This window comes from Moschus berezovskii, chromosome 17 (genome assembly GCF_049115385.1).
Source record: "Moschus berezovskii isolate FMDL1 chromosome 17, NW_MosBer_1.0, whole genome shotgun sequence".
Classification (NCBI taxonomy): Eukaryota; Metazoa; Chordata; class Mammalia; order Artiodactyla; family Moschidae; genus Moschus; species Moschus berezovskii.
Window position 1 is genome coordinate 6,433,307 of NC_142476.1, and position 27,982 is coordinate 6,461,288.

Sequence of the window (27,982 nt, forward strand, 5' to 3'; positions counted from 1 at the left end):
CTTTGGGTCCAAGCAGGAAATCTGAGGAAGGGCTTGGAGATGGGCCCAGCGGAGAGCCAAGGAAGTGATGAAAGATATTTTTAGGATTACTTATTCCAGAAAAGGCTGAGGAGGCACCTTATCACCATCCAAGAGCTTGGAGAGGCTTTCTTATTAGACTCTTGACCCAACAATCGGAGATTCAGTGGCAGCTTCAAGGTCCGGAGTGAGATGAGAGGACCGGACTCCTGAGGGCCTGACATGGTCCAGGAAGAGGCTGTGAAAGGCTCCATCCTGGTGTTTTATGAGGACAGTTCATGCAGTCGTCCCTCGGGTATGTTTTGGTGTTTCCTGTGGGCCTGGCCCTTGCTCTGCAAAGGGGAAGAACCATGAACGAGGGGGCCCTCATTCACGAGGTTGGGGGGAGAGTCCCTCCTGTCTGGAAAGCCTTTCTCCTCGTGAAGCAACCGCATCGAGGGCAGACTCCTGGGTGGCAGGCCCCGTCTCCTGACAGCTGCCCCCTGCTCCTGTCAGGAAACAGCCAGAGAGCTGACTGGCTGCCAGCTGTCCAGCATGTCGCCACACTTCCACAGAAGCCTCCTTCCATATGACTAAAGGCCTATCGAAAAGTGAGCAGCCTAGGCTGCCCCCATGCCTGGCAGTCCTGATCAGAACCAGTGCCCCTGGCCCTGCTTGCCAGGCCTGTCAGGAACCGTCCTGCAGCTGCCAGAGTCACCTGGGCATTGCTGTCCACCCCTGGACATCTGGACTCCCAGATACCCTTGGTCAGCTTCTCTGAGGAGCCCGAGGGGATTGGGGAACCGTTTCGGCTTTGCTGTCCGTCTCTCAGTATGTGAGCCATTGCACTGTTTTTCGAAGGTGTCTGTAGCTCAGCACTACCAAGGGGGTAAGAGACACAGGGGAAACCTCTGCTGTTGCCCCACGGGGTGGCCTGGATTTATACACGCGAAGTAATGAGAGAGTGAGTCACGCTCCCAACCACGAGGAAATGGGAGTAGAAACTGGGACAGCCCAGGTCTCCGTCAGCCTTCCCTGAGTCACTGGGAACTTTTCGTAAGTTCCGGAAGCACTCTGGGATCGTCTTCCGTAAAACGGGAGGATGACCTCCGGGCTTCCCCGAAGCAAGGTGAGCTGAGACAGCGAGAGGCAGGAACAGCGGCCGCGTTTCTGGGGTGCTCGTGAGGCGCTGAGAGCAGCGCTCGGCCTTTCCACAGCCATCTCGTCCAGGCTTCCCAGCGAGCCTGCGAGGTGGCACCGTTTCTGCCCCTGCCTCACAGAGGAGGAAATCGGAGCACAGAGCAGCGAACAGCTTGCCCGCTGAGGGGCTGTACTCAGCCCCTGCCGTCTGGCCAGGGTGAGCAGAGGGCGGGTGCAAGCGCAGAGCGGCTGCCTTTGAGGCTCCGGGGTTGCCTCCCGACGGTCCCAGTCCCAGAGGCGCACACGCTGCCCCCTGACCTGCGGGCAGGCGCCTCGTCCCCAGCCCGGCCGCTAGTCCACAGGGACCTCTGGGCACCGGCCTGAAGAGCCCTGTTTCCTCTCGAGAGACGGTCCGCACCAAACCCTCCCCGGCCCCACGCCAGGCCTCACAGCCCCTGCCTCCCCGGTAGCGCTCACCCCTCAGTTCTGTCGCCGTGTTTGGCGCCTCCTCCCGCTTCGCCTTCCCAGTGTCATCTTTCCCGTTTGCTAGACGAGGGGACGGAGGCTCTGAGACCAGAGACTCACCCAGCGTCTCCTGGGCGCTCAGTCCCGTGCTTCTCAGTGAACGAGGAGTCTCCACAGAGGGCAGCAAGCGATTCTTGGTCCTTTCCTCCCCAGGCCCCTTCGTGGCGCGAAAGCAGAGTTCCAGGGACTCAGGACCAGGCCTGGCTCACGTCTGATTTAATTTGTTCAGTTGTTCACTTGCTCAGCCGTATTCAGTCGTCACGCTCTGAGGGCTGTGTGGCGTGAGGGTCAACGGTGAGCTGCCTTGGAGGCCTCAGAGGCCTGGGTGTTGGAGGGACGAGGGGAGCAGAGAGTGAGCAAGCAGCTATGATACCCGGTGTGAGCACTGAGGAAGGACACCTAAATTTGGGAAGCAGGGAAGGCTTCCTGGAGGAGGTGATGAGCAAAGTCTAGGGTGAGACCAGAGGGATAAGTAAAACCAGCCCCTGAAAGTGAGGCTGAGGAGAGGAAGGGAGGAATGTTCCAGGCCGAGGTGAAGGACGCCTGATGGTGCTCAGCTCCATCTGTTTCCCTCGCCCTAGATCCTTCCATCTCCCAACCGCCTGTGACCCCTGTTCACCCCCAGAATGCCCAGCCCTACCCTTCCCCTCGGATGGGCAAGCCTGGAAGTGGGCATCACGGCCTCCGCCCGCCCACCGCCTTGGAGCAGAGATGGCTGGTGTGAATGTGGGTCGTTTCCCTTCAGGGGTAACTGGAGAAGAAGCGGCAGGTGAGGCAGCAAGCACAGTATTGAGGAGCATCCTGGCGCTGGCTCCGTCCTGGAGACCCGTGGAAAGCCTTTGTCCTGATGGCCTGTAATGAGTTTCAGGAGAGAGCTTCAATATTTGCAGCAAACAGAGGCACAAAGGCTGTGGAGGGCCATTGTGGACTCTCCAAAGAGGAGCTAATCCTCGGGCAAGCCGCCTGGCCAGAAGGGGTTCAAGTGCTGGGCGAGCCGCTGGGGGGGTGTTGTCATTTACGAGCAAATACAGGAGATAATAGCAGAGAGAGACAGTCTCTCCACAGGTGGAGGGATGCGGTGAGAGGCACTCCCAGCGGGGAGGAAGGGGAAGCACCTGTCCTGGAAGCTCAGAGCCCAGGTGATACTCCCCTACCCCCGCCCTCTGAGCTCTGTGCTTCCTCCTGGAGGCCTGGGCAGCCTTGTCTGAGTCCTTTGCCCAGAGCTCAGAGGCGTCTAGGCTGGGCAGGGAGGTGGTGGTGGTGGGTAGGCTGTGTGTGTGTGTGGCAGGGGGTGGTGGCGTGTCAGCCAGGGTTCTCAGGCCACTCTTTCTTACTTTCCTGCTCTCTAGCTTTCTCTCCGCACCTCTTTTTGGTCCACTGCACATAGACAAGTCATTTCTTGGCTCCTGGGGGCCAAGAAAAGAAAACAGTGGTATTTACATATCATTAGCATAAAGGAGTTCTATTTTCATTAATCTATTTTAAGCCCTTCCCTCCTTCCAACTGGCCCCATCATCTCTAAATATGGTACATAAATATTCTGTCCAGGCACTAGGACAAACGGTGTTTTGGGGAGGTGGGCATGGGTCCCTTTGGAAGAAGCCTTGTGGCCAGAGTGGAGGGAAGCAGAACTGAATAAAGTCTGTGGTTCTGGGAGTGGAAAACTCAACTCTGCAAGCTCTGCACCAGCACAGGGGGTTCTGCCAGGATCCCCTCAGCCCAAACACCTCTAGGGTACAAAAAGCTGAGGTTGGAAATAGAAGAGGAGACGTAACAGTGTGCTGATCTACACTACAATTAGCATAACCCGATGTAATTTGCATGGGTGAGATTACTCAGTTGTCCAGAAATGTTCAAATTCAATCTTTTTTTGCTTCTTACAAGTTTTTCTTTCTTGGAGTTTTCTTTCTTTCACTTCTTCTTTTTTTTTTTAAATTTAAATTTATTTACTTTTTAACAGAAGGATAATTGCTCTACAGAACTTGGCTGCTTTCTGTCAAACCTCAGCATGAATTTTCTTCTGCTTCTTGGAGAGGACTGGGTAGGAGCATGGAAAAGGGGATGGGGAGCAGAAGACAGGCAGTGTAGACATCTGAACCGGAGAAGGAGTGGTGTAGACATCTGAGGCCTCTGCTTTCTGTCTCCCCTTTCTGTTGTTCCCACTCTGTGGGATTATCTCTCTACTCACAAATTCACAGCAGTAGAGCAGGGATGAGGCTGGGCTGTCTGCCTGTTTCCAGGAAGACAGCCAAGGCTGTACAATAAGAACCGCGACTCCCAGGCCACAATCTGGCCAAGACTGAACTGTATCTAGAACTTAAGAGCCTTGCTCCTGGGGAGAAGGGAATGGTCTTAAGAAGCATTCTCCAGAGTGCTACCTGGGTCTCCTGCATTGCAGGCAGATTCTTTACCATCTGAGCCACCAGGGAAGCCATTGCTCAGTTGTGTCTGACTCTTTGTGACCCCATGGACTGTGGCCTGCCAGGCTTCTCTGTCCATGGGATTCTCCAGGCAAGAAAACTGGATCTGGGTCTCCTGCCTTACAGGCAGATTCTTTATCATCTGAGCCACCAGGGAAGCTGCTAAACAGATAACCCTGCTCGCTCCAGACAGCAGCAGATAGATCCTCTCAGCCCTGGGGTACTAGGCCAACCTCTCTCCTTGGGAGTGGGAAGAGAAAAGGGAAGAAATCTGATCCCTCTCACAGCAGAGCTCTGGAAATCTATTTAGTTTTTTTCCATTTACAGCCCATTATTATTATATATAAAATAAATGAGGCTTAATTCTGCTGAAGTTCAGATGTAGGGAAACACCTGCAAAAATCATTTGCTGAACTATCGTCCCTACTCTTTTTGCCCGTCTCTTGTCTTCTAAACATGTTTTTTAAAACATTGTTATAATTAGTATTAGCAAACCTCAATTGTATTTAAACTACTGCTAATAATGTCTCTTCTGAAACATACATCAGATCACATCACTTTTCCACTGGGAAACCTCTGAAGGTCCCCACGCTCCTCTCCACAGTCTCTGAGGTCCTGCTCCGGTGCAGATCCAGACTTCCTTTCCTACCTCACCTCTTACTTTCTCATGACTCTTCAGGCCGACTCACTGCCCTGCTGCTTGGAGAACGTTCCCTGCTCATTCACACTTCAGCTTGTTTTCTTTGTTGGCCCTTCCTCCAAGATCTTCTGAAAGTCAGCTTTTTTTCATTTTTCAGGGTTCAGCTCTGCAGCCCCTGCCTCAAGTAGGCTTTCCTTCTCTCAACCTGGATAGGCCTCCCAGCATGTCAAAGTGGGCCTCTCTGAGTTCTTTGTTAAGGTATCGGTTCTGTCTTCTATGTGGACAAGAGCACACCTGCCTTATCCATCTCCATGCCTCCAGCACCTGGGAAAGCACTTAGAACATACCAGGTGCTCATGAAATATTTTGTTGTGTGATGGAAAATCAGGTGATAGCTTGGGGTTGGTGACAGATCACAGGTGTTGGAGTCAGGGAGATGAGAGCTCTCATCAGGGTTTTGTCACTCTCTGGTGAAAGGCTGTGGGCAGGGTACTCACCTCTCTGAGTCTCTTCTGGCAATAGAGATAATATGAAGGTGAAGTGTGCGGCACTAGTAGGGGTTCATTGGATAGACATTGTTCATGTAGATAATTGCACCTTTATTTCACACTTACTCTGAATGTAAATCTGTTGCTGCCCTCAAAGATTCAGTTTTTGGAGAGACACAGAGACCTGCATGGCCAACCATGAAACAAGGTGAACGTACAGAGATGTGAACCAAGTGCCACAGGAACGGAGGCATGAACAACCAAGTCTAAAATGCCTGCACTGGAATAGCACTTTACAGTTTGCGTACCACGGACACTTCTGCGGTTTATTTGACTGACCCCTAAACTTTTGGAGTAGGCAAGGACTCAGTATCTCAATTTTACAATAAGAGATTTGAGGCTCAAAGAGATAACATTATTGACCCATCAGCTCAGTTCAGTTCAGTTGCTCAGTTGTGTCCGACTCTTTGTGAGCCCATGAATCGCAGCACACTAGGCTTCCCTGTCCATCACCAACTTCCGGAGCTTGCTCAAACTCATGTCCATCGAGTCAATGACGCCATCCAGCCATCTCATTCTCTGTCATCCAATTCTCCTACCTTCAATCTTTCCTAGCATCAGGGTCTTTTCCAAGGAGTCAGTTCTTCGCATCAGGTGGCCAAAGTACTGGAGTTTCAGCTTCAGCCTCAGACCTCCCAATGAATATTCAGGACTGATTTCCTTTAGGATTGCTTGGTTTGATCTCCTTGCAGTGCAAGGGATTCTCAAATGTCTTCTCCAACAGCACAGTTCAAAAACATCAATTCTTTGGTGCCCAGGTTTCTTTATAGTTAAACTCTCACATCCATACATGACTACTAAGAAAATCATAGCTTTGACTAGATGGACCTTTGTCAGCAAAATAACGTCTCTGCTTTTAATATGCTGTCTAGGTTGGTCATAGCTTTTCTTCCAAGAATCAAACGTCTTTGATTATATGGCTGCAGTCACCATCGAAAGTGATTTTGGTGACCAAGAAAATAAAGGCTGTTACTGTTTCCATTGTTTCCCCATCTTTTTGCCATGAAGTGATGGGACCGGATGCCATGATCTCAGTTTTTGTAAAGTTGAATTTTAAGCCACCTTTTTCACTCTCCTCTTTCACTTTCATCAAGAGGCTCTTTAGTTCTTCTTCACTTTCTGCCAAAAGGGTGGTGTCATCTGCATATCTGAGGTTATTGATATTTCTCCTGGCAATCTTGATTCCAGCCTGTGCTTCATCCAGTCTGGCATTTTGCATGATGTACTCTGCATATAAGTTAAATAAGCAGGGTGACAATATACAGCTTTGATGTACTCTTTTCCTAATTTGGAACCAGTCCATTGTTTCATGTCCAGTTCTAAATGTTGCTTCTAGAACTGCATGCAGATTTCTCAGGAGGCAGGTAAGGTGGTCTGGTATTCCCATCTCTTGAAGAATTTTCCACAGTTTGTTGTAATCTGCACAGTCAAAGGCTTTGGCCTTTGACTAGTAGTCAATAAAGCAGAAGTAGATGCTTTTCTGAAACTTTCTTGCTTTTTCCATGATACAACGGATATTGGCAGTTTCATCTCTGGTTCCTCTGCCTTTACTAAATCCAGCTTGAACATCTGGATTTTCACAGTTCACGTACTGTTGAAGCCTGGCTTGGAGAATTTTGAGCATTTCTTTACTAGCATGTTGAGGTGAGTACAACTGTGCGGTAGTTTGAATATTATTTGGCTTTGCCTTTCCTTGGGATTGGAATGAAAACTGACCTTTTCCAGTCCTGTGACCATTGCTGAGATTTCCAAATTTGCTGGCATATTGAGTGCAGCTCTTCAATAGCATCATCTTTTAAGATTTGAAATAGCTCAACTGGAATTCCATCACCTCCACTAGTTTTGTTTACAGTAATACTTCCTAAGGCCCACTTGACTTCACATTCCAGGATGTCTGGCTCTAGGTGAGTGATCACACCATCGTGGTTATCTGGGTCATGAGGATCTTTTTTGTATCATTCTTCTGTGTATTCTTGCCACCTCTTCTTAATATCTTCTGTTCTGTTAGGTCCATAGCATTTCTGTCCTTTATTGTGCCCATCTTTGCATGAAATGTTCCCTTAGTATCTCTAATTTTCTTGAAGAGATCTCCAGTCCTTCCCATTCTATCGTTTTCCTCTGTTTCTTTGCATTGATTGCTGAGGAAGGCTTTCTTATCTCTCCTTGATATTCTTTGGAATGCTGCATTCAAATGGGTGTATGTTTCCTTTTCTCCTTTGCCGTTAGCATCTCTTCTTTTCTCAGCTATTTTAAGCCGTCCTCAGACAGCCATTTTGCCTTTTTGCATTTCTTTTCCTTGGGATGGTCTCGATCACTGCCTCCTGTACAAAGTCACGACCTCCATCCATAGTTCTTCAGGCACTCTATCAAATCTAATCCCTGACTCTATTTGTCACTGTATAATCATAAAGGATTTGATTCAGGTCATACCTGACTGGTGTAGTGGTTTTCCCTACTTTCTTCAATTTAAGTCTGAATTTGGCAATAAGGAGTTCATGATCAGAGCCTCAGTCAGCTCCCAGTCTTGCTCTTGCTGACATATAGAACTTCTCCATCTTTGGCTATAAAGGATATAATCAATCTGAATTTGGTATTGACCATCTGGTGATGTCCGTGTGTAGAGAGGTCTCTCGTGCTATTGGGAAAGGGTGTTTGCTGTGACCAGTGCATTCTCTTGGCCAAACTGTTGGCCTTTGCCCTGCTTCATTTTGTACTCCAAGGATAAACTTGCCTGTTACTCCAGATATCTCTTGAATTGCTACTTTTGCATTCTAGTCTCCTGTGATGAAAAGGACATCTTTTTTGTGTGTTAGTTCTAGAGAGTCTTTTAGGTCATCATAGAACCATTCAGCTTCAGCTTCTTCGGCATTAGTGGTGGGGACATAGGCTTAAATTACTGTGGTACTGAATGGTATGCCTTGGAAAAGTTCAGAGATCATTCTGTCACTTTTGAGACTGCACCCAGGTGCTGCATTTCAGAGTCTTTGTTGACTGTGAGGGCTACTCCATTTCTCCTAAGGGCTTCTTGCCCACAATCATAGATATAATGGTCATCTGAATTAAATTTGCCCATTCCGGTCCATTTTAGTTCACTGGTTCCTAAAATGTTGATGTTTACTCTTGCCATTTCCTATTTGACCACTTCTAATTTACCTTGATTCATGAACCTAATATACCACTGAAGGAGGAAACAGACAGAGCTGGACTCCATCTTAGGCCAGGCTGCAAACATTAGGCTACATGCATGGTCACCCTTCCAATAGACTCTGAACTTTGTGCCCGGTGTCTATAGAAATGACATATCAATGGAAAACCAGACCCCCTGGATAAAAGAGCCTCAGGACTTGGACTTGGACTCTCCATTGCCTAAAAGAATATGCTGATTATCTCTGTAACAGAACAAAGTGGTAAATTCCATTATGTTTATCAGGATATGACCACAGGCCTATTGATAAATATCCACTGTTTATCTAGTCTTGTGACACGTGACTCATGGGTTAACTTTGATTGTATCTCTCATTTACCTTGTCCAGATTAGTCTCAGGGAATTTGGGAAGGCGGGTTTGGGCACGTACACTTAGGGTATATAAGGTTTTCACAAAAACTGGTCGGGGTCCTTGGCTAAGAGGAGACTCTGCCTTGAGTCTGCCGGTGTAATAAACTGCACTCCACTATCTGCATTGTCCTTCTGAGTGAGTTTGTTTCCCGGAACGCATGGCTACAACATTTGGTGCGTTGGCTGGGAAACTCCTCACTTTGAAGAGACAAGTCCCATTTGGGACTACGCCGAGGCCTTGTGGCTTGAATCTTCTCGGGGGGAAAGGCGCCTCGCCCTTTTGGAAGGATTCTGCTTCTCAACGCCCAGACCTTTCACGTTAGCAGGTAGTGGATGGGAGCAGGGGAACTGAGCGCTCAGGTGAGGAGGAGCCCACCCGGCAGGGCTGATCACCCCCCTGGGAGGGACTAGAAGGAGCGGGGACCCACAGGAGCCTGGAATGGGCAGGCGGCGATTGCTTGGTACACAGGTCGACGAGGGTGCTAGGGCTTAGGAAGGGAATTTGCGAAGGTCATTTAGGAGGTGTGTTCATGCCGTCTCAGGGAAAATTATTACCAGTGATCGCCAGGGGATTTTTAGGATAGGAAACTGGTCCTTGTATGTTCATATTCTGTCCTCCCCCAGGAGGTGTCCCGTCTGCTGTGAAATTCTTGACCCCCTCGGAATTGTCAGGCTAGAAGGAGGGGGATACATAAGTGAGTATGAACTGGCTTTTCCAGAGATGGCCTGTGTGCGACATGGGATATTTAACCCATCTGTTTTTATCCGCACCTGATCAAGCCCACCAAGGTGGAACGGACTTTAAAGGAGAAACAGTCTTGGACCACGTGGTGTTCTGGTTTGGCCTTGCTGACCAGCAGGTGAAGACACGCCTGTCCCCCTTCTCCCTTTGGGATCTGGCAGGATTTGGACGAGTATGACCTGCCCCTCCCCCATACTGGATGATGACGCGCCCGCCGCCCAGTGCTCCACCAGGACCGGAGGCCGCCTTAATGCCCGATCCAGGGCCAGGTGAAGTTCCTGCAGCAGCCGCTGCTCCTCCACCAGCTCTCCCGGAGGTCGTAGAGCCGCCACCTCGGCAGGCTCTGATCCCGGTGACAGAAGCCGCTGGCCAACACTTCCAGGATCCAGCTCCAGCTGAACTGCCCAAGCTATACCTGCCTCTCCTGGTGAGTACTGACAAGAAGGGGAGGGAGACGTTGGAATTAAACAGAGACTGCGCTCTACCAGAGCTGGAGGGGACGACAGAGAACAGACAAGAGATTTACAATGCTAGTTGCTGCTCTGGGAAAGTCTGTCTTGGGCCCTCCGGAAAACCTCATCTACCCCAGGGACAGGACAGTCCTTCAACCGGTCCCAATGGAGGCCCTGGGCCCCATTACAGCCAAACCGGTGTGCCCGGTGCCAAGGTTTTGGCCACTGGAAGAATGAATGCCCTAAGGCAAGGAAGGAAGAGGAAGCTCCTGCAGTTGTGGGGCTTGCTGACTTGGAAATTAAATAGGGCTGCCGGGGCTCAGAGATATCAGGTCCCCGAGAGCCCATGGTAACCTTAAAACTGGGGGACCAAAACACTGACTTCATGGTGGATACAGGAGCAGAAATGTCAGTAGTAACAAAACCTGTGACACCACTGTCCAAAAAGACTACCACTGTAACTGGGGTATTGGGAGAAGAGACAATTAAATCGTTTTGCCAGCCCAGAAAATGTCAGATGGGGGGGCACCAAGTGACTCATGAATTCCTGTACATTCCTGAGTGCCCAGTACCCCTGTTGGGAAGAGACTTGCTCTCCAAACTAGGAGCGCAAGTGACTCTCTCCCCTGAGGAGAGGTCCACCTTCCGGATGGCACTCTGACTTATTTGCTCTCTCTCTCAGTATCCCCCCAAGATGAGTGGAGGTTGCCTCCGAAGGAAGAACTGGTGGGCCAGAAGAGCATGAGAGCTAACTCAATCATTCCCTGAGATCTGGGCTGAAGACAACTCCCCCCAGGGCTGGCTAAACATCAAGTCCCAGTGATAATAGAACTCAAACCAGGCACCATCCTGGTTAGACAGCGCCAGTACCCGCTACCGATAGAGGCCTGGGCTGGCATACTGCCCCACATCAATAGATTGAAACAAGCGGGCATTCTAGTAGAGTGCCAGTCAGCTTGGGATATGCCGATCCTGCCAGTCAAAAAGAAAGAAGGACAGGACTATAGGCCTGTACAAGATCTCAGGCTAGTCAACCAGGTTACTGTGACTTTACACCCACTGTTCCAAACCCCTATACCTTACTTAGCCTCCTCCTGCCGAGGACTAAAGTTTATACTTGCCTAGATCTCAAGGATGCCTTCTTCTGCATACACCTTGCCCCAGCGTCACAGCCCATCTTTGCCTTTGAATGGGAAGATCCAGTCGGGGGCACCAAACAACAGCTCACCTGGACTCTCCCACAAGGGTTTAAGAATTCCACAACCATCTTGGGGAAGCCTTGGTTTCTGACCTGGACTCATTCCATCAGAAAGAGTAAGGATGTTGGCTTCTACAATACGTGGATGACCTGCTGCTGGCTGCTGAGACCAAGAAAAAATGTTGGGAAGGGACAAAAATACTGCTCCAGCTGCTGATGGAAGCAGGTTACCGGGTGTTGAAGAAGAAGGCACAGATCTACAAAGAGGAGGTAAGGTATCTGGGGTTTGTTTTAAAGAAGGGCACAAGGTTCCAGACCCTAATTGGGTCCCATATACTGATGGCACTAGCCTGATAAAACAAGGACACGGCTGTTAGGTTAGCCAAAGCGGAAGGGGCCATCAAGACTGAAAAGGGATGGTGGGAATTGCCAAGTGGCAAATTATTGGTACTGGAGGAGCTGGAACATAATCTGGTAAGCCAAACACACCAAGCGACCCACCTAGGCCATGCTGCCTGCTCACAGATTAATGCTGCCTCTTGGCACAGACAAAAACCTCCGGGTATTCAGCTGAAAGGCACGCTGCCCCTTGAACACCGGGGAGTGGACTTCAGTGAAATGAAACCTCACCGACACTACCGTTACCTGCTGGTCATGGTATGTATGTCCTCGGGATGGGTAGAAGCTTTTCCTACCTGGACTGAAAGAACATCAGAAGTAACCCGGTGCCTGCCTAGGGAAATAGTTCCCAGATCTGGACTTCCTACCAGCATTGGATCAGACAATGGCCCTGCTTTTGTAGCTGATTTAGTACAACAAGTAAGCAAAACTTTAAACATCAAATGGAAACTGCACACTGCATATAGGCCCAGAGTTCTGAGATGGTGGAATGAACCAACCGTACATTAAAGAGACTCTCCAAGTAGATCATAGAGACTGACTGCTCCTAGGTGGACTTGCTTCCGACGGCTCTGCTCAGACTCAGGATGACCCCATAGTCCCAAGGCTATTCTCCATACAAAATTGTTTATGGGAGGCCCCCTCCCATAATAAAACAGGTGTCAACAAATTTGCCTCAGGTAAGGGGAGATAGGATTTCACAGCAGATGGAACTGGGTAAGGTAATAAATCGGGTAATTAAGTTTGTACAAGAAAGAGTGCCGTTCCCCCTTGGGGAACAGATTCATGAGTTTACGCTTGGTGACCAAGCATGGGTCAGAGATTGGAAACTTGATTTACTAGCCCCTTGGTGGAAGGGCCCTTATACTGTTATTCTAATTACCCCTACTGCAGTTAAAGTTGCAGGTATTGCCCCTTGGATCCATCATACGAGGGTGAAGAGAGCATACCCCGCAGACCCAGAAAACGCTGAGTGGACTGCACAGAGGGACCCCACTGACCCTCAAGAGACTAAGACCATCCTTAAGAAGAAGGAAAAGAAGATCCCGGATGAGCCCCTTGAGGATGAAGCCGCATAATCAACTCCTGCTGCTTGGTCTCATCAACGTGTACATTCCTACGCCAGCTTCCACAATACCTCCAACTGTTGGGTATGTGGGGCTATGCCTCTGTCTGTGATGGATGGACTTCCCTGGTGGCTGTCACTGCTCTGCCAAGGAGACTTTAAACCACTCTGCTCTTTCCTGGGACACAATCATAATCTCTCCCTGTTCTCTGGGTGTAAGCCAATACACTCGGGTCATAGGGTTACATTTGATATAAATGCCAGTGTAACAAAAGCCTAACCTACAACAAGCCCCAGTAAATCTACCTTATTTACCTGCTAGGTGGACAAGATCTGTGTTTCAATGGTATGAGTATATTGTTGCCTTATTCGTACCCTCTATAGGGACAACAGATATTATGATTAAAGTAGAGGCCTTGATTAATTTCACAAAACAGGCCCTCCTAGATAGAACAAAAGCCATCCAAGCCTTAAATGAAGAGCAAATCCAAATGAGAAAAGTGGTAATTCAAAATAGAATGGCTTTGGACATACTCACAAATGCTCAAGGAGGGACCTGTGCTATAATTAAGGTTGAATGTTGTGAATGCATTCCTGACTTATCTGGCAATGTATCAACTGCTTTAGATGACTTGAAAAACCAGGTAAAAGCAATGTCAAATGAAAACATTCCTTTCTGGACTTCGGTCCTATCTTGGGTGAAGGGTGATTGGTGGAAAACTATATTTACCATGGTTATAGTTGCCTTGATAGTTCTGCTTTGTGAACCCTGCATCTTACAATGTATTATGAACTTTGTAACCCAAAGGTCTGTGTCATTCTCCCAAATTGGCAGTCGGAGAGCCAGGGTGCAATATATCCCTATGAGTGATGCTCATAATATGAGTTAAGAGCATCAAGAGCGGGGAGTGAAGGAGGAAACAGGCAGAGCTGGGCTCCATCTTAGGTCAGGCTGCAAACATTAGTCTACACGCATGGTCACCCTTCCAATGGACTCGGAACATTGTGCCCGGTGTCTATAGAAATGGCATACGATTGGAAAACCAGACCTCCCGGATAAAAGAGCCTCAGGACTTGTACTTGGACTCTCCATTGCCTAAAAGAATATGCTGATTATCTCTGTAGCAGAACACAGTGGTAAATTCCATTATGTTTATCGGGATATGACCACAGGCCTATTGATAAATATCCACTGTTTCCCTTGTCTTGTGACACATGAATCATGGGTTAACTTTGATTGTATCTCTCGTTTACCTTGTCCAGATTAGGTTCAGGAAATTTGGGAAGGCAGGTTTGGGCACGTACACTTAGGGTATATAAGGTTTTCACAAAAACTGGTCGGGGTCCTTGGCTAAGAGGAAACTCTGCCTTGGGCCTGCTGGTGTAATAAACTGCACTCCACTATCTGCATTGTCCTTCTGAGTTTGTTTCCCAGAACGTGTGGCTACAACACCACGTTCTTATGCAATATTATTCTTTACAGCATCAGACTTTACTTCCATCACCAGTCACATTCACAACTGGATACTGTTTTAACTTTGGCTCTGTCTTTTCTTTCTTTCTGGCGTTATTTCTCCACTCTTCTCGAGTAGCGTATTGGGCACCTACCAACCTGGGGAGTTCACCTTTCAGTGTCATATCTTTTTGCTTTTTCATACTATTCATGGAGTTCTCAAGGCAAGAATGCTGAAGTGGTTTGCCATTCTCTTCTCCAGTGGAACATGCTTTGTCAGAACTCTCCACCATGACCCGTCTGTCTTCGGTGGCCCTACAGGGCATGGCTCATAGTTTCATTGAATTAGACAAAGCTGTGATCCATGTGGTCAGTTTGGCTAGTTTTCTGTGATTGTGGTTTTCATTCTATCTGCCTCTGATAAGAGGCTCGTGGAAGCTTCCTGATGGGAGAGACTGACTGTGGGGGAATCTGGGTCTTGTTCTGATGGGCAGGGCCATGCTCAGTAAATCTTTAATCAAATTTTCTGTTGATTAAAGGGGCTGTGTTCCTTCCCTGTTGTTTGGCCCTAGGCCAAACTATGGTAGGAGTAATGACACTAATGGTGATCTTCTTCTAAAAGACCTAAACCTGCACTATTGTTTTCAGTGCCCCGACCCTGCAGCAGGCCACTGAAGACTCGTGCCTCTCTGCTGGAGACTCCTGGACACTCACAGGCAAGTCTGGCTCAGTCTTTTGTGGGGACACTATTCCTTTTTCGTGGCTCCTGGTGCACACAAGGTTTTCTTTGTACCCTCCAAGCATCTATTTTCCCAGTCCTGTGGAAGTTCTGTAATCAAACCCCACTGGCCTCCAAAGTCAAATTCTCCAGGGGTTCTCAGTCCCTTTACTGGATCCCCAGGTTGGGAAATCTGTTGTGGGTCCTAGAACTTTCTTAACAGTCTGAGAATTTCTTTGGTATAATTGTTCTGTGGTTTGTGGGTCGTCTGCTCACAGCTTTATGGTGAAGCTAATGGCGACCTCCTTCAAGAGGACTTACATCACGTGACCCATATTCACATTATATTCCCTTGCACTGCTATTTGTATTCCTCCAAAATTCATACAATGCTATTTGTACTCCTCACTTATTCATACATATTCCTCCTTAATACCCCAAACTCATGGTATTAGGAGGTGGAGTCTTTGGGAGGTGGTTGGGTCATGAGGGTGGAGCCTTCATGAATGGGATTAGTGCCCTTATAAAAGAGACTCTGGAGAACAAGCTTGTCCCTACTACCCTGTGAGGACACAGTAAGAATCTGGCCATCTGAAACCCAGAAGAGGGTCCTCAGCAGAACCTGACTGTACTGGTACCCAGGTCTTGGGCTTTCAGCCTCTAGACCCGTGAGAAATAATTTATGGTGTTTATTAGCTACCTGGTCTGGCATTTTGTTCCTGTAGCCTGAACAGACTCAGACACCCACCCTGTTCTTCATCCATTGCACTCACTCTTCTGGACACCTTATGTGATTATCTGTCTATGGTCCGTTTTTCATGTTAGAATACAAACTCCATAACAGTATGTTTTGTTCACTGCTCCATCCCTAGAACAGTGCCCAACACATAGTTCAGTTCAGTTGCTCAGTCGTGTCCGACTCTCTGTGACCCCATGAATCACAGCACGCCAGGCCTCCCTGTCCATCACCAACTCCCGGAGTTCACTCAAACTCATGTCCACAGAGTCAGTGATGCCATCCAGCCATCTCATAGTCACCCAATAAATATAAATGGAATCAATGAATGGAAGTTAGAAGACAGAATTAGTGAAAGCCAGGTGTAGGCTTCAGATCTCTCAAGGAGGGGAAATAATAGCTAACAGCTCGGCTTCTAGAGCTTGACGGCCTGGGTTTGGGTTTCAGCTTTGTCACATACTACGTGACTTTGCAGCTGTAGCAGCAGCAGTGTACAAAATGGACAAGTGATTTAACCTCTCTGTGCCTCAGTTGAAAACCACAACAACAGAAAACTAACCAAACTGATCACATGGACCTTGTCTAACTCAAAGAAGCTGTAGGGCCACCCAAGATGGATGGGTCGTGGTGGAGAGTTCTGAAAGAATGTGGTCCACTGGAGAAGAGAATGGCAAGCCACTTCAGTATTCTTGCCTTGAGAACCCCATGAACAGTATGAAAAGGCAAAAAGATATGACACTGAAAGGTGAACTCCCCAGGTCGGTAGGTGCCCAATATGCTACTGGAGAAGAATGGAGAAATAACTTTCAGAAAAACTGAAGATACAGAGCCAAAGCAAAAACAGTGCTCAGTTGTGGATGTGACTGGTGATGGAAGTCAAGTCTGAAGCCATAAAGAATATCATTGCATCAGTTCAGTTCAGTTCAGTTCAGTCGCTCAGTCGTGTCCGACTCTTTGCGACCCCATGAATCACAGCACGCCAGGCCTCCCTGTCCATCACCAACTCCAGGAGTTCACTCAAACTCATGTCCATCGAGTCAGTGATGCCATCCAGCCATCTCATTCTCTGTCGTCCCTGTCTCCTCCCACCCCCAATCCCTCCCAGCATCAGAGTCTTTTCCAGAGAGTCAACTCGTTGCATGAGGTGGCCAAAGTATTGGAGTTTCAGCTTTAGCATCAGTCCTTCCAATGAACACTCAGGACTGATCTCCTTTAGAATGGACTGGTTGGATCACCTTGCAGTCCAAAGGACGCTCAAGAGTCTTCTCCAGCACCACAGTTCAAAAGCAACAATTCTTCGGTGATCAGCTTTCTTCACAGTCCAACTCTCACATCCATGCATGACCACGGGAAAAACCATAGCCTTGACTAGGCGGACCTTTGTTGGCAAAGTAATGTCTCTGCTTTTAAATATGCTGTCTGGGTTGGTCATAACTTTCCTTCCAAGGAGTAAGCGTCTTTTAATTTCCTGGCTGCAATCAGCATCTGCAGTGATTTTGGAGCCCAAAAAAATAAAGTCTGACACTGTTTCCACTGTTTTTCCATCTATTTCCCATGAAGTGATGGGACCAGATGCCATGATCTTTGTTTTCTGAATGTTGAGCTTCAAGCCAACCTTTTCACTCTCCTCTTTCACTTTCATCAAGAGGAACCTGGAATGTTATGTTCATGAATCGAGATAAATTAGAAGTGGTCAAACAGGAGATGGCAAGAGTGAATATCGACATTTTGGGAACCAGTGAACTAAAATGGACTAGAATGGGCAAATTTAATTCAGATGACCATTATATCTACAACTGTGGGCAAGAATCCCTTAGGAGAAATGGAGTAGCCCTCATAGTCAACAAAAGAGTCCAAAATGCAGTACTTGGGTGCAGTCTCAAAAATGAAAGAATCATCTCTGTTCATTTCCAAGACAAGCCATTCAATATCACAATAATCCATGTCTATGCTCCAACCAGTAATGCTGAAGAAGATGAGTTTGAACGGTTCTATGAAGACCTACAAGACCCTCTAGACACCTAAACCCCCCCATCCCAAAATGTCCTTTTCATCACAAGGGACTGGAATGCAAAAGTAGGAAGTCAAGAGATCCCTGGAGTAACAGGCAAGTTTGGCCTTGGAGTACAGAATGAAGCAGGGCAAAGGCTGACAGAGTTTGGCCAAGAGAATGCACTGATCATAGTACATTCACAGTGCATTTTCCAATAACACGAGAGACCTCTCTATACATGGACTTCACCAGATGGTCGATACCGAAATCAAATTGATTATATTATTTGCAGCCAAAGATGGAGAAGCTCTATACAGTCAGCCAAAACAAGACTGGGACCTGACTGTGGCTCAGATCATGAACTCCTTATTGCCAAATTCAGACTTAAATTGAAGAAAGTAGGGAAAACCACTAGACCATTCAGGTATGACCTGGATCAAATTCTTTATGATTATACAGTAGAAGTGACAAATAGAATCAGGGATTAGATTTGATAGAGTGCCTGAAGAACTATGGATGGAAGTTTGTGACATTGTACAGGAGGCAGTGATCAAGACCATCCCCAAGGAAAAGAAATGCAAAAAGGCAGAATTGTTATCTGAGGAGGCCTTACAAATAGCTGAGAAAAGAAGAGAAGCTAAAGGCAAAAAGGAAAGATATACCCATTTGAATGCAGCATTCCAAAGAATATCAAGGAGAGATAAGAAATCCTTCCTCAGTGATCAGTGTAAAGAAATAGTGGAAAACAATAGAGTAGGAAGGACTGGAGATCTCTTCAAGAAATTGGAGATACCAAGGGAACATTTCATGCAAAGATGGGTACAATAAAGGACAGAAATGCTATGGACCCAACAGAAGCAGAAGATATCAAGAAGAGGTGGCTAGAATACATAGAAAAATGATACAAAAAAGATCCTCATGACCCAGATAACCAAGACGGTGTGATCCCTCACCTAGAGCCAGACATCCTGGAATGTAAAACCAAGTGGGCCTTAGGAAGCATTACTATGAACAAAGCTAGTGGAGATGATGGAATTCCAGTCGAGCTATTTCAAATCCTAAAAGATGATGCTATCAAAGAGCTGCACTCAATATGCCAGCAACTTTGGAAAACTCAGCAGTGGTCACAGGACTGGAAAAGGTCAGTTTTCATTCCAATCCCAAAGAAAGGCAATGCCAAAGAATGTTCAAACTACCACACAATTGCATTCATCTCACACACTAGCAAAGTAATGCTCAAAATTCTGCAAGCTAGGCTTCATCAGTACGTGAACTGTGAACTTCCAGATGTTTAAGCTGGATTTAGAAAAGGCAGAGAAACCAGAGATCAAATTGCCAACATCTGTTGGATCATAGAAAAAGCAAGAGAATGATTGAAAAACATCTACTTCGGCTTTGTTGATTATGCCAAAGCTTTTGACCATGTGGATCACAACAAACTGTGGAAAATTCTTTAAGAGATGGGAATACCAGACCACCTTACCTGCCTCCTGAGAAATCTGTGTGCAGTTCAAGAAGCAACAGTTAGAACTGGACATAGAACAATGGACTGGTTACAAATTGGGAAAGGAGTATGTCAAGGCTGCATATTGTCACCCTGCTTATTTAGCTTATATGCAGAGTACATCATGTGAAATGCCAGGCTGGATGACTCACAAGCTGGAATCAAGATTGCCGGGAGAAATATCAATAACCTCAGGTATGCAGATGACACCACCCTTTTGGCAGAAAGTAAAGAACTAAAGAACCTCTTGATGAAAGCGAAAGAGGAGAGTAAAAAAGGTGGCTTAAAACTCAACATTACAAAAACTAAGATCATGGCATCTGGCCACATCACTTCATGGCAAGTAGATGGGGAAACAACAGAAACAGTGGCAGACTTTATTTTTCTGGGCTCCAAAATCACTGCAGATGGTGACTGCAACCATGAAATTAAAAGAGGTTTGCTTCTTGAAAGAAAAGCTATGACCAACCTAGATAGCATATTAAAAAGCAGAGACATTACTTTGCCGACAAAGGTCCATCTAGTCAAAGCTGTGGTTTTTCCCGTGGTCATGTATGGATGTGAAAGTTGGACTATAAAGAAAGCTGAGCGCCGAAGTTGATGCTTTTGAATTGTGGTATTGGAGAAGACTCTTGAGAGTCCCTTGGACTGCAAGGAGATCAAACAAGTCAATTCTAAAGGAAATCAGTCCTGAATATTCATTGGAAGGACTAAGGTTGAAGCTGAAACTTCAGTAGTTTGGCCACCTGATGTGAAGAGCTGACTCATTAGAAAAGACCCTGATGCTGGGAAAGATTGAAGGCAGGAGGAGAAGGGGATGACCCAGGATGTGATGGTTGGATGGCATCACTGACTCGATGGACATGAGTTTGAGCAAGCTTTGGGAGTTGGTGATGGACAGGGAAGCCTGGCATACTGCAGTCCATGGGGTCGCAAAGAATTGGACATGACTGAGTGATTGAACTGAACTGAACTGTGCCTCAGTTTCCCCATATGTCTAATGTGGATGATAATATAACACCTAGCTCATAGGACTGTTGTGAGAACTAAAAGAGTTAACATTCATAAACTGCTCAGAACAGTGCCTAGTACATAATAAGCCTCAATATATATTTGATCATCTAACACATTATTGACCAGGGGATTTTTGCAGAAACTAACACCTGTGGCATTAATATGTGTTGTGTTAAAAATAAGCAACCCACCCACCAACCAACCAAGATATTTTGAATTCAGCATTCTCTCCCTACACCATGTTATGCAGAGCTGTATAGTTTTCAAATGACTAACATATATATGATTTTATGTTATCTATCATTTTTCTATCTTACCCTGTGAAATTAGCAAGAAATAATAATAATAACTACTTTTTGGCAGTGCCTCATGGCATGCAAACTCTTAGTTCTCTGACCTTTGGTGGAACCTGTGCCCTCTGCTGTGGAAGCTCAGAATCTAACCACTGGACTGCCAGGGAAATCCTCAGGAAACTATTATTGTTCTCATTGTACAGAAGAGAAAACTGAGGCTAGAAATAATACTAGCTCAATATCACACAAAAACTTGGTTAAAATCACATGACTTCAAATCTATGGCCCTGTCTCTGATTCCACAGGTAATTCTCTCCCCTAGATGTAGCCTGAAACAGGAAAAAAATCAAATCAGAGACTGGCAGAGATTCTCAGAAGTCTTATAAACACCAGTCTCTCCTGTTTTCAGAGTTTTGAAATGCACTTAATTTTCTCCAATCATGGACTGTTACTGCATATAGAACAGATGTTTCTGAGACTTTATGGGCAAGGAAATCTCCCAGAAATTCAAGAGCAATGGATCCAAGGCTACAGATGTCTGGGGAGCTCCCTGCTGACCAAAGACCTGTCTTCCCAAAACAGAGGCCATGGGCTCAGGACCGTGCTGGGGCATGGTGGCAGGGAGGACACAGTGAGTTCCGCCCACGATGTCCTCTCTCTGGTCCAGTTTGGAGGGTGCAGGCAGAGTCTTCCTAGGGCTAAACGTGCCAGCCGCCTGCTTGCAGACACTCTGGATAGGTGTGAGAACTGGGTTTTGCTTTTACAAGTGACCACAAGGCTAGCCAGGCAGCTTGAGTCCCAGAAGTCAGGGAGGGAAGGAGACGAGGAGGTGTGAACAGGATGAATGACTTCTGTGTTTTCTCTCACTCATTCATTCTTTCAGTTCATTCGTTCATTTAATTGCACCCTTAGCTTAACAAAGGTAAGTTAAAGAATCTGATAACCTTTATTCACAAAGAGATTTAAGCCAATCCTGCTGAAACTTCCTCACCAAGAATAACCACCATTTATTGCTGGGCCTACCACCTTCCCCTGAGACATAAACCGAGATTTATTACAGGTCTCACACTTTTTATACACTTTACAACTCTACCAAGATAATAGAGACCCCCCCCAAATTTCAGATCTGTTTTCTTGGCTAATGCCATAAAGAGCAGTAAACCTAGTTACGGGCCGTCCTGTGAAAACTTTCACTTGGACCTGTGGTCCTTCTCTACTTCTCTAACTGTGCTTTCTTAGATTCTGTATCTGTCAGTTTGGCAGTAACTAATCACAGGGCCAACCTCAGAGCTAGAGTTGTTTATGTCTCTCCTGCAAGTAGCCTGCCTGGAGCACACCTTTCAAGTGTAGACCCAAGCCTCTGCCACTTTCGACTTTCACACACCACATAAATGTTTCTCCTGTCCTAAATCAAACCAGGGCCAGGAACCAGGCGACTAGGTAAAGAGTCACTTGCCCCAGAGCCTGTGGAAATTACTTAAACCAGCCAATCCTAAGCTTTTTACTCAACCCTGCCTTGCCTTTCCTGCAGAAACCCCAACAAAGCCTGTCTTCTAGGGATCACCATTCTTTCTCCTAGTTTTCCTTCCTGATCACCCTGGTCACCAAAGACAGAGACATGTTAGGACATATTATTTCAGGGACTAAAGTGATAATGTAATGTTCATTTTGTGACATGCCAATAAAATATTACAGGAAAGGACCAAATGAACAGAAATGATGGAGAATACTTAACATACTATGGGACACGCTATTAGTAATTATGAGCTTCCCAGGTGACTCACTGGGTAAAGAATCTGCCTGCAATCCAGAAGACGAAGGACACTTGGGTTCAATCCCTGGGTCAGGAAGATCCCCTGGAGGAGGACATTGCAACCCACTCTAGTATTTTTGCCTGGGGAATCACATGGACAGAGGAGCCTGGCAGGCTGCAGTCCATGAGGTCACAAAGAGTCAGATACGGCTGAAGCAACTGAGCACGCACTGAGCATCTACTACAAGCAGGCACAGCACACACATAACCCTTGGAGGTAAACACTATTACCCCTATGTACAGATGAGACCGAGGATGCTCTGAGAGGTTGGGGGATAGGCACACGTTCACACAGCTATGGAAAAGAAAGTCAGGCTTCACACCCGGGAGGGCCTGATGCCAAGGCTCAGACTGTGGCTAAAATACTTAAAACTGAATCCCTGAGTGGTTAAAATACATGTAATATATGTAGCAAACACCGAAGATACAAAGTGTAATAACAGTATGACTGCCTGTGGCCTCAACAAACTGGAGAAATAGAAGTCTTCCAGTGTTGTCCTGGAGCCTTGAGTGTCTGGCCCCTGTTGCAGTCCTGCCTCCCCTGACCCTGACCCTGTCAAAGGTAAACACAGTCTAAATTTGGGGTCCAGGTTTCCCTTGTTTGCTTGCCTCTTATTGCTTTCTCTTGTTTTGCCACATGCATTTATGATAAATATGTATGAAGATAAGCTGTTAAGTTTTAAACTTTACATAAATGGTTTACCATATGTCTTCTATGGCTTGCTATCTTCCAGAGCTTCTGAGTTTCACCCAGTTGATGTATGCGGCTTTATTTATTTCCAGTGCTGGGAAGTGCCACTGTTTGAATATACCACATTTTATTTATCTGATTTCTTGGCAGATGTCTAGATCATTTTTGGTTTCTTAAAAAAAAGTTATTTTTGCTATTACAAACAATACAGCAAAAAGTTCTTTTGGGGGAGACTTCCCAGGTGGTCCAGTGGCTAAGTTTCCATGCTTCCAATGCAGGGGTTCTGGGTTCAATCCCTAGTCAGGGAACTACATCCCACATGCTGCAACCAAAAATGAAGATCCTGCATGCCACAACGAGCATCAAAGATCCTGTGTGCCACAAGAAATAAGCAATTTTTTTAAAAAAATTCCTTTTTAAAATTGAGATAAAATTGAAGTTTAGTTAATTCACAATATTGTGTTAGGCTCAGGTGTACAGGAAAGTGATTTGGTTATTTTCTTTTGCATTATAGGTTATTACAAGATCCTGAATATAGTTCCCTGTGCTATACAGTAAACCCTTATTGTTTATCAGGGGATCTTTCTGATCCAGGGATCAAACACAGGTCTCCAGCATTGTAGGCAGATTCTTTACCATCTGAGCCACTAGGGAAGCCCAATTTTATATATATATCTGTTAATCCCACATTCCTAATTTATCCCCATCCCTCCCCTCCCCTTCTCTCTTAGGTAACCATAAATTTGCTTTCTATATCTGTGAGTTTGTTTGTTTTGTAATTAAGTTCCTTTGTACTATTCTTTAGATTCCACAAAGAAGTGATATCATACAATATGTGTTTTTGTCTGACTTACGTCACTTGGTGTGACAACCTCTAGGTCCATTCATGTTGCTGCAAATGGCATTTATTTCGTTCTTTTTCAATGGCTGAGAATTTGCCATTGTATATAATGGAAAATTGACGTTTAGTTAATTCACAATATTGTGTTAGGCTCAGGTGTACAGCAAAGTATACATTCTTTATATATATATATACCATATGTCCTTATCCATTCATCTGTTGATGGACACTTAGGTTGCTTTCATGTCTTGTCTATTGTAAATAGTGCTGTTATGAACATTGGAGAGCATGTATCTTTTTGAATTATGGTTTTCTCCAGACATTTACCCAGGTAACTCCTGAGTCCCTTGGATGGCAAGGACAGCAAGGAGATCAAACCAGTCAATCTTAAGGGAAATCAACCCTGATACTCACTGGAAGAACTGATGCTGAAGCTGCAACTCCAGTATTTTGGTCAACTGATTTGAAAAACTGACTCATTGGAAAAGTCCCTCATGCTGGGAAAGACTGAGGGTGGAAGAAGAGGGCATTAGAGGATGAGATGGCTGGACAGTATCACCAATGCAATGGACATGACCTTGGGCAAACTCCGGGAGACGGTAAGGGACAGGGAGGCCTGGCATGTTGCAATCCATGGGGTTGCAGAGAGTTGGACATGACTGGGTGACTGAACAACTACAACAATGGTAGCTTTATTTATATACTTTAAAGGACCCTCTACAGTGTTCTCCATAATGGCTGCACCGATTTACACACCTACGAGCAGTAGAAGGGTCCCCTTCTCTCTGCACCTTCTTCAGCATGTATGGTTTGTGGACCGCTTGATGGTGGCCATTCTGACTGGAGTGAGGTGATCCCTCACTCTAGTTTTGACTTGCATTTCTTTAATAAGTAGTGATATTGAGGAGTGCCTGTTGACCATCTGTTATGTCTTTTTGGAGGACTATCTATTTCGGTCTTCTGCCCATTTTTTGATTGAGCTGTTTGTTTTGTTGTTGTTTTTGTTGAGTTGTCTGAGGCTATTTCTATATTTTGGGAATAAAGCCCTTGTTGGCTGCTTCATATGCAAATATTTTCTCCCATCCTGTAGGTTCTCTTTTCATTTTGTTTATGTGTGGTGTGAAGGAGTGTTCTAACTTCATTGATTTACATGTGGCTGTCCAGCTTTCCCAGTACCACTCGTTGAAGAGACTGTTTTTTCTCCATTGTATAGTCTTGCTTCCTTTGACCCAGGTGTGTGGGTTTATTTCTAGGCTCTCTATTCTGCTCCATTGATCTGTATGTCTGTTTTTGTGCAATACCACGCTATTTTGATTACTGTAGCTATTGTATGAAGTCTGGGAGGGTTATATCTCTAGCTCTGTTCTTCTTCCTTGGGATTTCTTTGGCAATTCTAGATCTTTTGTGGTTCAATATAAATTTTAGGATTATTTGTTCTCGTTCTGGGGAAAATACCATTGATCGTTTGATAGGGAGCACTTTAAATCTGTAGATTGTTTTGGTTAGTATGACCATTTTAGCTATATTGATTCTTCCAACCCAAGCGCACAGGATATGCATGTCCCATTTCCTTGAATCTTCTTTGATTTCCTTTATTAATTTTTATATTTCTTAGTGTGTAAGTCTTTTACCACTTGGTTAGACTTAATCCTAGGAATTTTATTTTTTTGGTACAAATTTAAACAGGATTTTTGTTTTTACTTTATGATATTTCATTGTTAGTATAAAGAATACCACAGATTTCTATTTATTAATTTATGCCCTGCTCCCTGCTGAACCCATTTATCAGTTCTAATAGTTTTGGTGTGGAGTCTTTAGGGTTTTCTATGTAGTGTATCACGTTATCTGCGTATAATGAGAATTTTACTTCATCCTTCTGATTTGGATACCTTTCGTTTCTTTTTCTTGTCTGATTGCTGTGGCTAGGACTTCCAGTACTATGTCAAATAGAAGCGGTGAAAGTGAGCGACCTTGTCTTGTTCCAGAAGCCTTTAGTGGGAAGGCTTTCAGACTTTTACTATTTATTATGTTGGCCATGGGAGAAAATTCTTGATTACGTCCTCTGGTGCACCAGGAAGGTCTGTGCCTATGCAGGGGCAGAACTGTAGGATTGGAGGGACTGTATGTGGTTCCTTACTCAATATAGCCCCAAAATAATTGCACCAGCTTAATTTGGAGCTTATAAGCTAGAGCAGCACCTTTTCAGGGGTCAATGTTTCAGTTAGGAAAGGGGTTTCCAGGGTGTTGACAAACTGGTAAGCCCTGAGATTAGCCTTGGGAAATTCCTAAGTGTAGGCATTACATGGTAATTCACAAAGCAGTGCACAGACTTGATAGTTTATCTCCAGAGCTGAGTTTCTGAGACTGGAAACACTCATTCAGTTACTAGCTAACATCCCAGTAAAGAGGATCTTCCTCCAGGACACAGGAGAACCAAGAGAACCTGAGGGGCTCTCACCACATCCCAGAGGACTTGGCATCTTGGCCAGAGCATGTGGGCTGGGAGGATCTCTTAAGTGTGTACTCTCTGGTGGCAGAATCTACCTTTGTCAGCCTTGGATTCAAGGCCATGGGATGTGACTGATTGGAAGCAGGCAGATCCTGGTTGGAATTTTGCTTCTCTCCCTGTTTGTTCTTTTTTTCCACCAATACTCATTTTCCTTTTTTAAGTTATTGATTATATAATACATTCAAAGAATTCAAAATTTGAATTGCAAAATTATACAAAGAAGAGCCTTGTTGTCTCTCCTGGCTTGTGTTTGCCCAGTCCCTCTCTGAAAGGTAATCACTTTTATCCACTTCTCATGCATTCTTCTAGAGTTTTCTTTATGTACAAGCAAAAATGAATGTAAAGTCCTATTTGAGTCTCCTGTTATAGAAGATATAGCATATTATTCCCATGATTCTGCATTGCTTTTTAATGTAACAGTGCATCTCAGATATCTATTCCAGGTCATTACATAAAACATTCAATTGTCATTTTAAAAATACCTGTGTAGTATTCTATTCTATTTCACAATATTTGTTATCTACTATGCACTAGTCTCCATGCTGAGTGCTGGGTTAAAGTGTTAATCAAAACAGGCCCTGCCTTCAGGGATACTACAGTCTAGGCAAATGGACAAACAACTATGATAAAATACTGGAGGAGCAGTTCCTTCCAAAAGTATCTCTCTAGCCCCAACCACTTGTCAGGCATTGCTCTGGGCACAGGGGAGAAGACGGTGAATAAAACCGATGAAAATGCCTGCCCTGTGGCACTTCCATCCTGGTGGAACTGAAGCTCTGGCACTGTGTTCACAGGGGGCTTGGGGATGTACATGGTGGGGCCCCTCATTTGGTCTTGGGATCAGGGAATCCTTACTGAAGGAAATAATGATTTAGTGATACTAGTAGCTAAGGAGGAATTAGATCGGTGAAGGGCCAGAGAGGAACCAGTGCTTCCAACAGAGGTCCCCCTGCCAGACATGGCAGGAAGGTGAGAGGCATGTCTGGGGACTGAGAGAAGGTCCTTTGTTTGCAGCCATGAGAGAGGCTGTGGCCAGAGCTGAGCCCTGATGAGCAGGCCGTGGCTGGTGGGGGCAGCCCTTGCAGATCCCAGGAACTGTCCTGCGGATGCCACTGCACTGGCTGCTGTGTGGAGTGGCCAGGAAAGGGATCAGTGGGAAGACGGTGGGCTCCAGGCGAGGGCAGTGTGGTCCAGGCGAGGCATGTGGCCGGCTGGACCTGCTGGAGCAGAGGATGAGGGGAGAAGGGAATGATTCCAAGAGAAGGAGGAGGTGGTATTGATGGGACGTGGTGGGATGTGAGGGGAGGAGGGGAAGCCTCTGGAAGATGAGGCCAAGGCCTCCCTCCATGGGGTGTTCTGGGGCTTCACTGGTGTGAGGAAGGCTCTCAGCAGCGTTTCTGTCCCTGCACTGCCAACACTGCTTTCCATGGTTTTTTTGCTCCCCTCCAAGCCTACGAGCTTATTTATGCTTTGTCTGTACTTCAGCAAGGGAAATCCACCTTCTGATCTTCTAATCCCTTGCTCCCCACCCCCTCCACCCGACACACACACATACAGGCACGCACTGGTCCTGGTACGCGGTGCAGGCCGCTGCCCTCTAATGGAACTAAACTTCCCGCTGTGCCTGACCCTGCTTCCAGCTTTCACCTCAGGGGGAGCCTCCGGGTGTGCATGCCGGGTCTGGTCTCATACCGGTCCACTCTTGCAGCTGGGTCTGCTGTGCATGGCAGTGGGT

At 46.2% G+C, this 27,982-nt stretch overlaps 1 long non-coding RNA gene across 1 annotated transcript; it reads left to right on the top strand.

Annotated features, from left to right (window-relative positions):
* Nucleotides 1–27,857, top strand: LOC129551745 (uncharacterized). Its single transcript, XR_008685129.2, has 3 exons — nt 1–313; nt 12,512–12,768; nt 14,785–27,857. It is a non-coding gene; the product is annotated as an uncharacterized LOC129551745 (long non-coding RNA).
* Nucleotides 27,858–27,982: the final 125 nt, after the last annotated feature.